Source organism: Alligator sinensis, unplaced genomic scaffold (assembly GCF_000455745.1).
Source record: "Alligator sinensis unplaced genomic scaffold, ASM45574v1 scaffold528_1, whole genome shotgun sequence".
Taxonomy (NCBI): Eukaryota; Metazoa; Chordata; order Crocodylia; family Alligatoridae; genus Alligator; species Alligator sinensis.
In genome coordinates this window covers 220,423-230,796 of record NW_005841846.1, presented here as the reverse complement: position 1 = coordinate 230,796, position 10,374 = coordinate 220,423, and positions in this window count along the sequence as shown.

The window sequence follows — 10,374 nt, the reverse complement described above, 5'->3', positions numbered from 1 at the left end:
TCCCATGGTACAGCAGCAGCAGGCAGGATGAAAGTGAAGGGTATAGCCTCCACCAGGCTGTCTGTATCGCTGGCACTCCCTGCCACTCATGCACATTTCCTGCACTTGCTGGGCATGGAGGGAAGCCCCATATGCTGGAGCCAGCTGCCTTCCCCTCCCCACAGAGGAAGGCACCTAGGGCTTTCCTCCCATGCTGTGCAGTCCTGGTGGGGAAAACAGCCAGCTCCACCGTGCAGGGCTTCCCTCCTGTGCCCGGAGAGTGCAGGGGCTGTGTGTGAGTGGCAGAGAGAGGGAGTACTGGTGATACAGATGGCCTGGTGGAGGCTGTGCCTCTCTTTGTGATGTGTGGCGCTGGGTGGAGCTGTGCCCCACCAGGAACCTCTGTCCTGAGTGCCCTGCCTGCTGCTGCCTCTGCCTGCTGGGGCTGCACATCATGGGAGGAGTGTGGGTGGGGGTTCCCCACACCGCCCCACGCTCCCTTACATCCACACGCTGCCTACCCAAGCTCCATGCTGCTGCTGCCCCCTAGGCATAGGCTCTGTGCTGCTGTCAGCCCTAGCCTCATGCCTCACACTCCTGTCTAGCTGCAGCTCAGCCCCCACTGCTTCCTCACCTGCTGCCTGAAGCCAGGAGGACACTGGGGAAGCTGAGCAGGTCCCTGGGGGATGCAGCAGCGGTAGCAGCAGCCTTGCCCAGAAGCTGTGTGCTGGTCAGGCTGTGCCCTTATGCCCCCAAGGTTGGGAGTGAGGAGCAACAGGGTATGTTTTGAGGCGTGTGTACACGTGAGCACCTTGTTCCCTCCCTTGTGGGTGGAAGGGCTGGGTGGGGTGCTGCAGGCTGGATGACAGTGCTTGGTGGGCTAGATCTGGCTCATGGGCTGTATTTTGCCCACCCCTGTATTTGAACCAGGTCTTAACCTGGTCCAAGATTCTTTTAGACATATAAGTCAGAAGAGACCTCACTGGCCTGGCAACAGATATAGAAGGTAAAAGATCATTCTGAACAGTGTCTGAAGTTGGTACTTCTCTTAGAACAGTACTGTTAAAGTGTGTTGTACCATTGCATCCACAACTACTGCTATAGATTATACTTTTTGTACCACTTTTAAAACTAGAAATACCATAAGAACTCTAACTGCATTGCTTTTAAAATTGTATCTGACCTGTGTTGGTTGGTTGGGGTGACTCAAATCACTTTACCATACTATTGCGAGACTAATACAGGAATATTAACATAGACTGATGTAATTGTTTCCAATTATCTTGGTTTCATTACAAACTTCATATGAAATCCTGTACAAACCAATGTTCAATTGTAACTTGGCAAACGGCTTGTCATAACTATGTGTAAACCATTCTTTATTCTGGAAGCAACCAGCCATAACCTGACTGAGAAGGCTAATCTTTGACATAATGATTAAAATCTTAGAATTCTCTGTTCTGCTCTAGATTTTCAATTAAGTTATTAAGAAGAGAGCTAGAAACACTACAGGTATATAGATTATGAGACTGATGCAATAAGGATCTTGTTTTTTTGAAAACATAATTTTTAAAATGAACTCATTTGGATTCCACTTTGACTGTCAGGTTTCATAGATTTCTAGAGTCGGAAGGGACATGGTAGATCATTGGGTCTGACCCCCTGCACCAGGCAAGAAAGAGCGCGGGGGCTAGGTAACCCCAGCCAGATGCCTATCTAATTTCCTCTTGAACATCTCTAGGGTAGGGGAAAGCACCACCTCCCTTGGAAGCCCATTCCATATTTTGGCAACCCTTACCATAAAGAATTTTTTCCTTATGTCCAATCTAAATCTGTTCTCCTTCAGTTTGTGGCCATTATTTCTGGTAACTCTGAGGGGCACCTTGGTAAACAGAGTGTCCCCCATTTCCTGCTGGCCCCCCTGATGAGTTTGTAGGCAGCCATAAGATTGCCTCTCAGTCTTCTCTTGCAGAGGCTGAAGAGATTCAGATCCTTCAGCCTGTCTTCATAAGAGGCCCTCAACCATATGAGTAGCCCTTCTCTGAACCCTCTCAAGGTTATCTACATCCCTGTTGAAGTGCAGTGCCCAAAACTGGATGCAGTACTCCATCTGTGGCCTCACCAATGCTGCATAGAGGGGAATTATCACTTCACTAGACCTGCTTGTGATGCTCCTGCTAATGCAAGAGTGTGGTTAGCCTTGCTTATTGCCTCATCACACTGGTGACTCATGTTCATTTTTGTGTCAACCAGGGCTCCGAGATCTCTTTCCACTGTTGTGGTGCTCAGAATGCTCCAACAGAGGATCCAGAGGAGGGCCTGAAGGGAAAAATCTAGTCACAGGTAGAGCCTTCCTGCACAAGGGGGAGACCCTGAAAAGACTATGTACCTTCATAGGGGTGCAGGGCAGGCTGGCACACTGCAGAGAATGGATTAAGGAATTGTTTTGGGGACATTGCCAGAGCCTGACAAGAAGGCTGAGGAGCAGCTGGGTTTTTTTTCCTGTGATTTCTTTTGCTGTCTATTTTGATTTTGTCTGATCACAGGGAAAGACTGGCCCCTGGAAGGGTGTACCCAAAAGAGGCACTAGGACACCCTGGGGTGCAGAGAAGGTTACAACAGGCAGCATTGCAACCTGGCTGCAGAAGATCATCGTAAAACACCATCAGGAGAGGCTAGGCTGGGGTAAAGGGGAGGTTTGGAGCCCCACCAAAGACACAGGGATCAAGACCAGGCAGGATCACCGTGGGCATTGCCTCCCAGGAATATATAGGTCATCAAAGTCATGGCAGGTGATCCAGAGCCAAGGTCTACCCTGCTGCCACCTGTAGGCAGATGAGTACAGGGCAGCACAAGCAAGCCCTATAATACCTACAGATGTCAGAGGTGTCATCTGTGAATTTGGACAAGGTGCTTTCAACACCTTCATCCAAATCACTGATGAAGATATTAAACAGTACTGGTCCAAACACAGAGCTTTGGGGGACACCACTGCCCACATCCCTTGAGGGAGAAACCGTCCCATCCACCACTACCACTCGCTGGGTGTGTCCCATAAGCCAGTTTTTCACCTACCTTACTGTGAAAAAATCCACATCACAGCTACTTAGTTTGCTTGTATGAATTGGATGCAACACTGTGTCAAAAGCCTTTTTAAAATCCAGCTAAATAATATCTACTTCCTCCCCTGCATCTAAGCACTTTGTGACCTGGTCATAAAAAGAGACCAGGTTAGTCGGGCAGGATTTGCCTGCTATAAACCCATGCTGGTTGCCCCTTACCATTGTGTTTCTCGCTGGCCCCCTGCAAATGTGATCCTTTATGATTTTTTCTAAGGTCTTACCAAGAATAGAGGTGAGGCTAACTGGCCTATAATTACCCAGGTCCTCCTTCCTCCCCTTCTTGAAGATAGGGACCACGTTGGTCCTTTTCCAGTCCTCTGGGACTTGTCCGAAGAATCATTAGCACTCAAACTGCTGTGCCAGTGGTTCTGCTATGTCATTGTCCAATTCCTTTGATATTATTTGGTTGATATTATTGGAGGCACAAAACCAAGGCAGTGAACTAATAGACCTGTGGTGTTGGTCTTGGTGAGCAGGTATAGACTTATTCTTCCTAGAAATTCATGTCATTAGTAGATACCAGATTCTTATATGTTATCCATATCTGGTAGCGTAGTTATGAGTACCTGCTACTTCATAGGTTGCTCTCTAGGTGCCAATGATACTATAACAATGGCCGAAGAAGATGCTAGACTGAGGACCCAAAACTGAGAATTTTTGTATATTAAGACAGATTTGATTTCTTTTTCATTGACAACCATGAGTATATTCTATTTTTTATTCTCTGCTTTCAGTTCACCAGTCTGTACAATAATTCTTGACTTCCTATTTTCAGTAGTTACTGACTCTGAAGGTTAGAATGTGGAGTTTTTTTAAATGTCCCCAAATATTTTTGTTTGGGAATTTTTATGGTCAGAGAAAGGATTTCAGAATCCTTCACCACACTTCAAAATACCAACATCCTAGATCCCAAGCATTTTTATGATCAGTTTTTAGTAACTTATTCATATTAAGTAGCATTTACTTTGAGTGGTTGCATAAAATTCTAGTTGTAAGAAAGGGTATCAGAATCGGGTCCTTGACTGAGATGATAGCAGGATCAGAGCCAGCATAAATAAGTCTGTGGTTTACAGAGAGGCATCTGTAACATGTTGACTTTTATTGTGTTTTTTTTCAGTCTGCAGTTTCTCCATTAGGGGGAATCCTTGCTCTGTCTTCTTGTGTAGATTTTCATTTCTCCTGAAAGCACTTTTAAGTACTCTTCCCCCTTGTGAAACACTGAAGTCTATAGTCCTGCTTCTAAAATATCTGTTTAAAGTGGTGGTTAGATCATGACTGCTTTGAGTTTAACAATACAGTATATACCAGAGGAAGAGAGACTTCTGTTGATCAGTGAAGAGCATTTAGTTCTTGTTCTTTTCTGCACATAAGCAGCAGTAGCGCAAAAATCATACTGCTCACAGAAATGTCATACTGTTTTAAAGACTAAATCAATAGACTCCTTTCAGTCCTTTTCATTTTTGACAGAGTTGACTGACTTAGTGAAGAGTTCTGGGCTGACTACTGTTACAGTTCTTTCTACCACAGGTCTTCATTTTTACCTACCTGGCCTTATCAGTTGAACTGTGGAAAATATTTAATTAGTAAAGCAATATTAAATTACATGTGCTTACTCGCTTTGAAAAATGCCATATCCTGTGTTCAGTCCAAACCAAATTAAATAGCTAGCTTGTGGAATTAAAGTTCTACAGAACCTGACTAAGGATGCCTGTCACAAACCCATCTGTGGTGGACCTCCAGAGCCCCGAGTTTCTCCTTACTGCACTGCCACTTGCCCCAAGGATCAGACTGAGGTTATCCTGAGATATTCCCTTATCCCAGCACCTTAGATCCTCTGCCTCTGTACCTGGAGTCTACAGCTGCAGTGAGGCATCTCTGCTGGCCTTAAGTGGCCCCAACTTTTAGGTTCTGAAAGAAGAAATTATAGGTTCCCTTCACCATGGAGAGGGTTAGCCTGGAGAATCACTTGCTCAGAAGTCACTCCTTCCATAGGCAACCAGTAAGGAGACAAACAACAAAATGGTTTATTATAAAAACAGAACAAACATAAGAAACCAGTAACTATGTGCTAGGATGCAAATAGAGACACAAGACTAAACCAGTAAAAGAAAATACCAGAAAACTGACCTGTTCTTATCCTACACCTTTAATCCAAAGATGGAGTTCTTAGTCAGCTCAAGGGTCTAAATGCAGCCTCTGGCTCCAGCCCTGCACATCAGGGCCTCCTGTATTCTCCTCTCGGCTTACTATACCCAGCCTCCTTAGCTGGGGGATTCAGCCATTTCCTTGTACCTGAGAGGACTGAAGACCCAGCTATGCTCTCTAGGCAAGCTTCAGTACCTTTGTCAGTCTGGCTTGTTCTCTTTGAGATGGCGTCAGACATCACATTCCAAACGTATGAGCTTTTGTCTGGTGTTATCACTCAGTGTGTAGATTCTGTCTACCCTGTCCGGGCATTTTAAAGGTTGCAGCTTTCAATTAAGTGCTGTTTTTTGGACATTGCATTCATGCAGGGGGTTGTTCAAGATGTTAATCTTATAGTGTGTGGTTTTGAAGCATCTGTATCCAGGTCTCAGTCCATTCAGCTTGACCCATACTTCTCAGTCAAAATCTTACCCAGTGGGGGACTTGGTTACTGTTGCTATAAAATGTCGTAGGAATACAGCCGATCTTTCCCAGTGGTCGGTTTGAGTCAGTATCCCCAGTTTCTTCCAGGAGCTTGTGGGCTTCATATACAAATGGTTTGCAACTTTTCAGCCTCTTAAACCTCCATCTGTTCAGATCTTCAGTTAACAGTTGATGGAGCAGATGGTTTTCATCATCTCTTGCTTTTGTTGCTAATAATGATGTTAGGGTTTGTCTTCTTATATCACTTGGTCTAATGACAAGGTACAGAGAGGGAGAGAGAGAGAGAGATAGAGAGTTGGTGTGTAGGTTATGCAGCCTGTTATGAGTCTCAGTGCACTAAGTAAAGTGGTAAGCTTTTTAGTATGACAGCTTCTGGACCACACAGAAGCAACATATTTTGCTGGGGTGTATTATTCTGCAAGTGCAGTGGTTCTGAACACTTTGAAGTTGGCACCCCATGTTGTGTTGGCCAAGCATCTTAAGGCAGCTACCCTGTAGAAACTTTACTGCTGACCTTCTGGATGTGATGTTTATAGGTGAGGAAACAGTGTACTGTGACTCCTAGGTAGGATGGGGTATGCTCACAGGGAAGGATGTGGTTTCATAGTTTCATAGTAGCTAGGGTCAGGAGGGACCTGAACAGATCATCTAGCCTGACGCCCCGCCATATGCAGGAATGAATGCTGGGTTCACAAGACCCCAGACAGGTGATCGTCCAACCTCCTCTTGAATTTGCCCAAGGTAGGGTCAAGGACCACTTCCCTGGGAAGTTGGTTCCAGATTTTGGCCACCCTAACTGTAAAATATTGCCTTCTGATCTCTAACCTAAACCTATTCTCCATCAGCTTATTACCATTGTTCCTCACCATCCCAGGTGGTGCTGGGGAGAGATAAGGGCTCTACCTATTTGCTGTTGATCTCCCCTGATGAGTTTATAGGCAGCCACCAGGTCCCCCCTCAGCCTCCTCTTGCTGAGGCTGAACAGGTTCAGGTCCCTCAGTCTCTCCTCATAGGGCCTGTCCTGCTGCCCTCTCACCAAGCGGGTGGCCCTCCTCTGAACCCTCTCCAGGCTGGCCACATCCCTTTTGAAGTGCGGTGCCCAGTACTGGATGCAGTACTCCAACTGCAGCCTGACCGAAGTTGCATAGAGGGGGAGTATCACCTCTCTGGACTGGCTTTAGATGCATCTTCGGGTTGCCTACTCTGGTATTCAGCATGCTCTTGTTTTGATGATTGTTCAGGTGATAGAGTGATAATACTGATTTATTGATGCTCAACTTTAAGCACCACTTATGGAGATAGTCAGCAATGAGTTCCATGTCAGTACTCAGCATCTTTTCCAGTTCTGTCATGTCTATTCCTTGTGCTACTAGGGTAGCATTGCCAGAGTACATCTATCACTTAGATGTTGTATGCTGGAAGTCTGAGCTATGTACACTGAAATGTACATTGTATACCAATACTGGTGCTAGTACTGACCCTTGGGAAACTCTGTTCTTCAGCATTTGTACTGGTTTTTTTCTCCTTGGCTGGTAGCAATTTTGAATGATCTGCTGGAGACCATGTTCATAATGAAAACACATCCTGGCTATTAACATGTCATCTGCTCATTTTTAGCGGGCTCACAGTATTCCAATCACTTCCTGACTCCTCCCCCTCCAGTAATGCATATTTACCAGACTACATTCTTGGATCCTTTTTTGATGTGCAGATTCATTAATCTATTAGGTGTTAGGTTTCTTTTAAAATGTAAATATATCACCCTCTGGCCAGACCCAGGCTTCTGTGAGTCTTATCACATCAGCATGGAGGGCCAAAATACAAAACATGTCAAACCAGCTCTTCAAAACTTTAACAGGCATAGGTGGTTCAAGTTAATCACTGCTTTACTAGCAGGATCTTAGCTGAAATATAGAGATTCATCAAAATTACATTTTTATCAAATACTATAGCATATACAGATAGGCAAATAATAGAACTGAACACAACTACTCACTAGATACAATTAGTATCCACAAAACTAAATCTAATTTAGGAGAATATCCATGCCTGACACATGGTGAACCCCTAAAGTACTTTTATCTTGGGGTACCTCAGTGGTGGTGTTAAATTTTTGGTAAAGATGAGCAGCTTTTAGAAAGCTGATTTGCGGAAAATTTCCTGCTTGGACGGCTCTATTTTTAGTTGTCCAAAACAGGGTAGGTGATTAGGCAGTGAAGGTCAAAGATCCCTTGCTTCATGCAGAGGCATTATCTTGACTCTGGGATGAGTTAGGTAACTGGGAAAAATTTGCCAGGTACTTTTTAAAAGTTCTGACAGATATTTTATGGTTTATCTATGTCAGATAAAGCAGGCTTGAAAGACAGAGGGAAGGGAGAAGGGGTTAAGTAAAGTAGCAGCAGTAGAGATGATTATTTTATAGATTTTTTTTCAGGGTGTTTTTCTCCTGAGTTGGGAGGAGGTCGGGAAAGGCAACAGAAGGGGAATAGAGCCAAATATGATTATTTTTCAGCTGAAAGATGACCAGAGGGACAGAATACAAGCAATAACCAGACCCCTGAAAGCATGTTTTTCTTTAGACAGAGATGAATCTAGAATGGCTGGATCTGGTAATGTCCTAAAAATAATGCCGAAAGAAGTAGATGCTGCCTGGTACTATCCCTGTTGGCTTTCCCCTAAGCTATAGAATTCTTATTTTTGGGACTATCTGCATGCAATAAGGTGTATTTGTCAGACTTATTCAGTGTGGTCACATACAGTATTTTATTTCAGCTGAAGTGAACAGAATTGGTGAAGGAAGCCTGTCCCAGTCATTTGAAAGGTGACAAGCAATCAGTCGAGATGTGGGGACCTTCCAAATGGATGAGGTAGTAAGAAATGATACAAGGCTTCAGAGAAAAGGTTTTAAAATAATTGTTAGTTCAGTTGCATTTTACAAAGTGAATTAATGCCAAGCTTGAAATAAATTCAAGCTATGCAGGATAGTTCAACAAAAAAAAAAACACCTTGTCAGTGAACTGTGCCTGTGAGACAAGTAGTGTCAGATTAAACAGAGCAACAGTAGGTCCCAGGCTATATGACTTTTACCCTAGGCAGAAATAGTTTCAATATAACATGTGACAGGGGGCACTCTCCAGGGCCTAGTCACAGTACCAGCCTGCCCACCTGTCTAGGGCAGTGTTCCTGGTCTCTCCTGCCATGCCTTGTTAAGATACTAGTTATAATACTGTGGGAAACTGCCCATTTAATGCCCCAATGTCTAGGGGTTTACACATGACTCGGACTTTCCCTTATCATGTCCTATGCCCCGTAAATTTTACACTGTTGTTATCAACTCTATGCGCCCTCTTGGTGTCTCTACACCACTTGGGCTCCAAGTTCTTTGGTGCATGACTTTCTGTGCCTCTTCTCCTGGCACCTGACTCTGAGCCTTTCTCTGATGTCTGGCTCTCCATGCCTATCCCTGGCATCCGGCTTTGCATCTGTCTCTCTCTGTGTCTCTCTCTCTGGCACCTGGCTCTGCACCTCACTCGCTGGTGCCTGGCTCTGTGCCTCCTCCTGGTCAACTGCAGGTGCAGGGCAATAGCCCTATTAGGCCATTGCTTAGGCAACCCGCAGGTGTAGGGCTCTGCCTAGCCTCCTGAGCAGCCTGGCCAGGCTGCTTCTGCCCTTTAAAGTAGCATGCACATCTTGGTGCCCTGCTACATAACAGAAGAAAGAATGAAACATGTCAAAGTCTTCTATTTTTCCTAGTGATGGGAAAGTAGTTTCAGATAAAATAAGAACTGACCCTAAACCTTAGTTGAAGTATGTGGGGGTTGCGTCCCACTTGGGGCATGCTCCCGGACTTTCGTATTTCAGGTTGCACCATATGCTATTATAAATGGTATTTACCCACTCTCTCCTGTCATGTCTTGACTAATATATGATGTTATAAGTCGGAATGTGTCAATTATTATCTACCGTCATAAGAGCTGCCAGTCTATCATGAGGAAGATGATCCTTTAAGGAACGCACTTTTGTTTCCCCCTTTTCCTTCTTGAAAGTGTCTAATGTGTCACCCATCAATTGTCAATTACAACTCTACGTCATTTGAGCCAGTTTTACGATGTCTTTTATTTCTCTATATTTAAGCTTACATCTATTATCTTCCATCTGCTAGCCAGACTATCATTAATTCTTTACATCAATGAAATAAACATATCAACTTAAACGCATCTTGCTCGGATGTATATTCAACTCAACTGGGTTACGGCATATCAATTACTTTTACATCAGCCTTGTCCTCTTTGCCCTGGGTTCTATTTTTCTTTCTTCCTTTATTCCATCTCAGGTGTGATCCCTCTTCCTCAGGATTTACAGTGTCTTATGTCCCAATTGCCTCCTTTGTTTTTGTTTTCTTTTTCATTATGCACGTGTCTGACTAACCATGAGACACGTCATAAACAACAATCACAGTCTCAGTCTGGACATTCTCTCTCAAGGGGAGGGGAGTTCCTTTTTGTTTTTGTTTTTTTTTCCTCAAAGTTTACCTTGCTACCTCCCTTCGTTGGAATGTCTCTCTCCTTTAATCACGCCGGTCTCTTTACCCTCCCCGAGCCTCCACTTGCTGGGGCTTTCCTTTCTCTTGCTCTTGCTGGCTCTG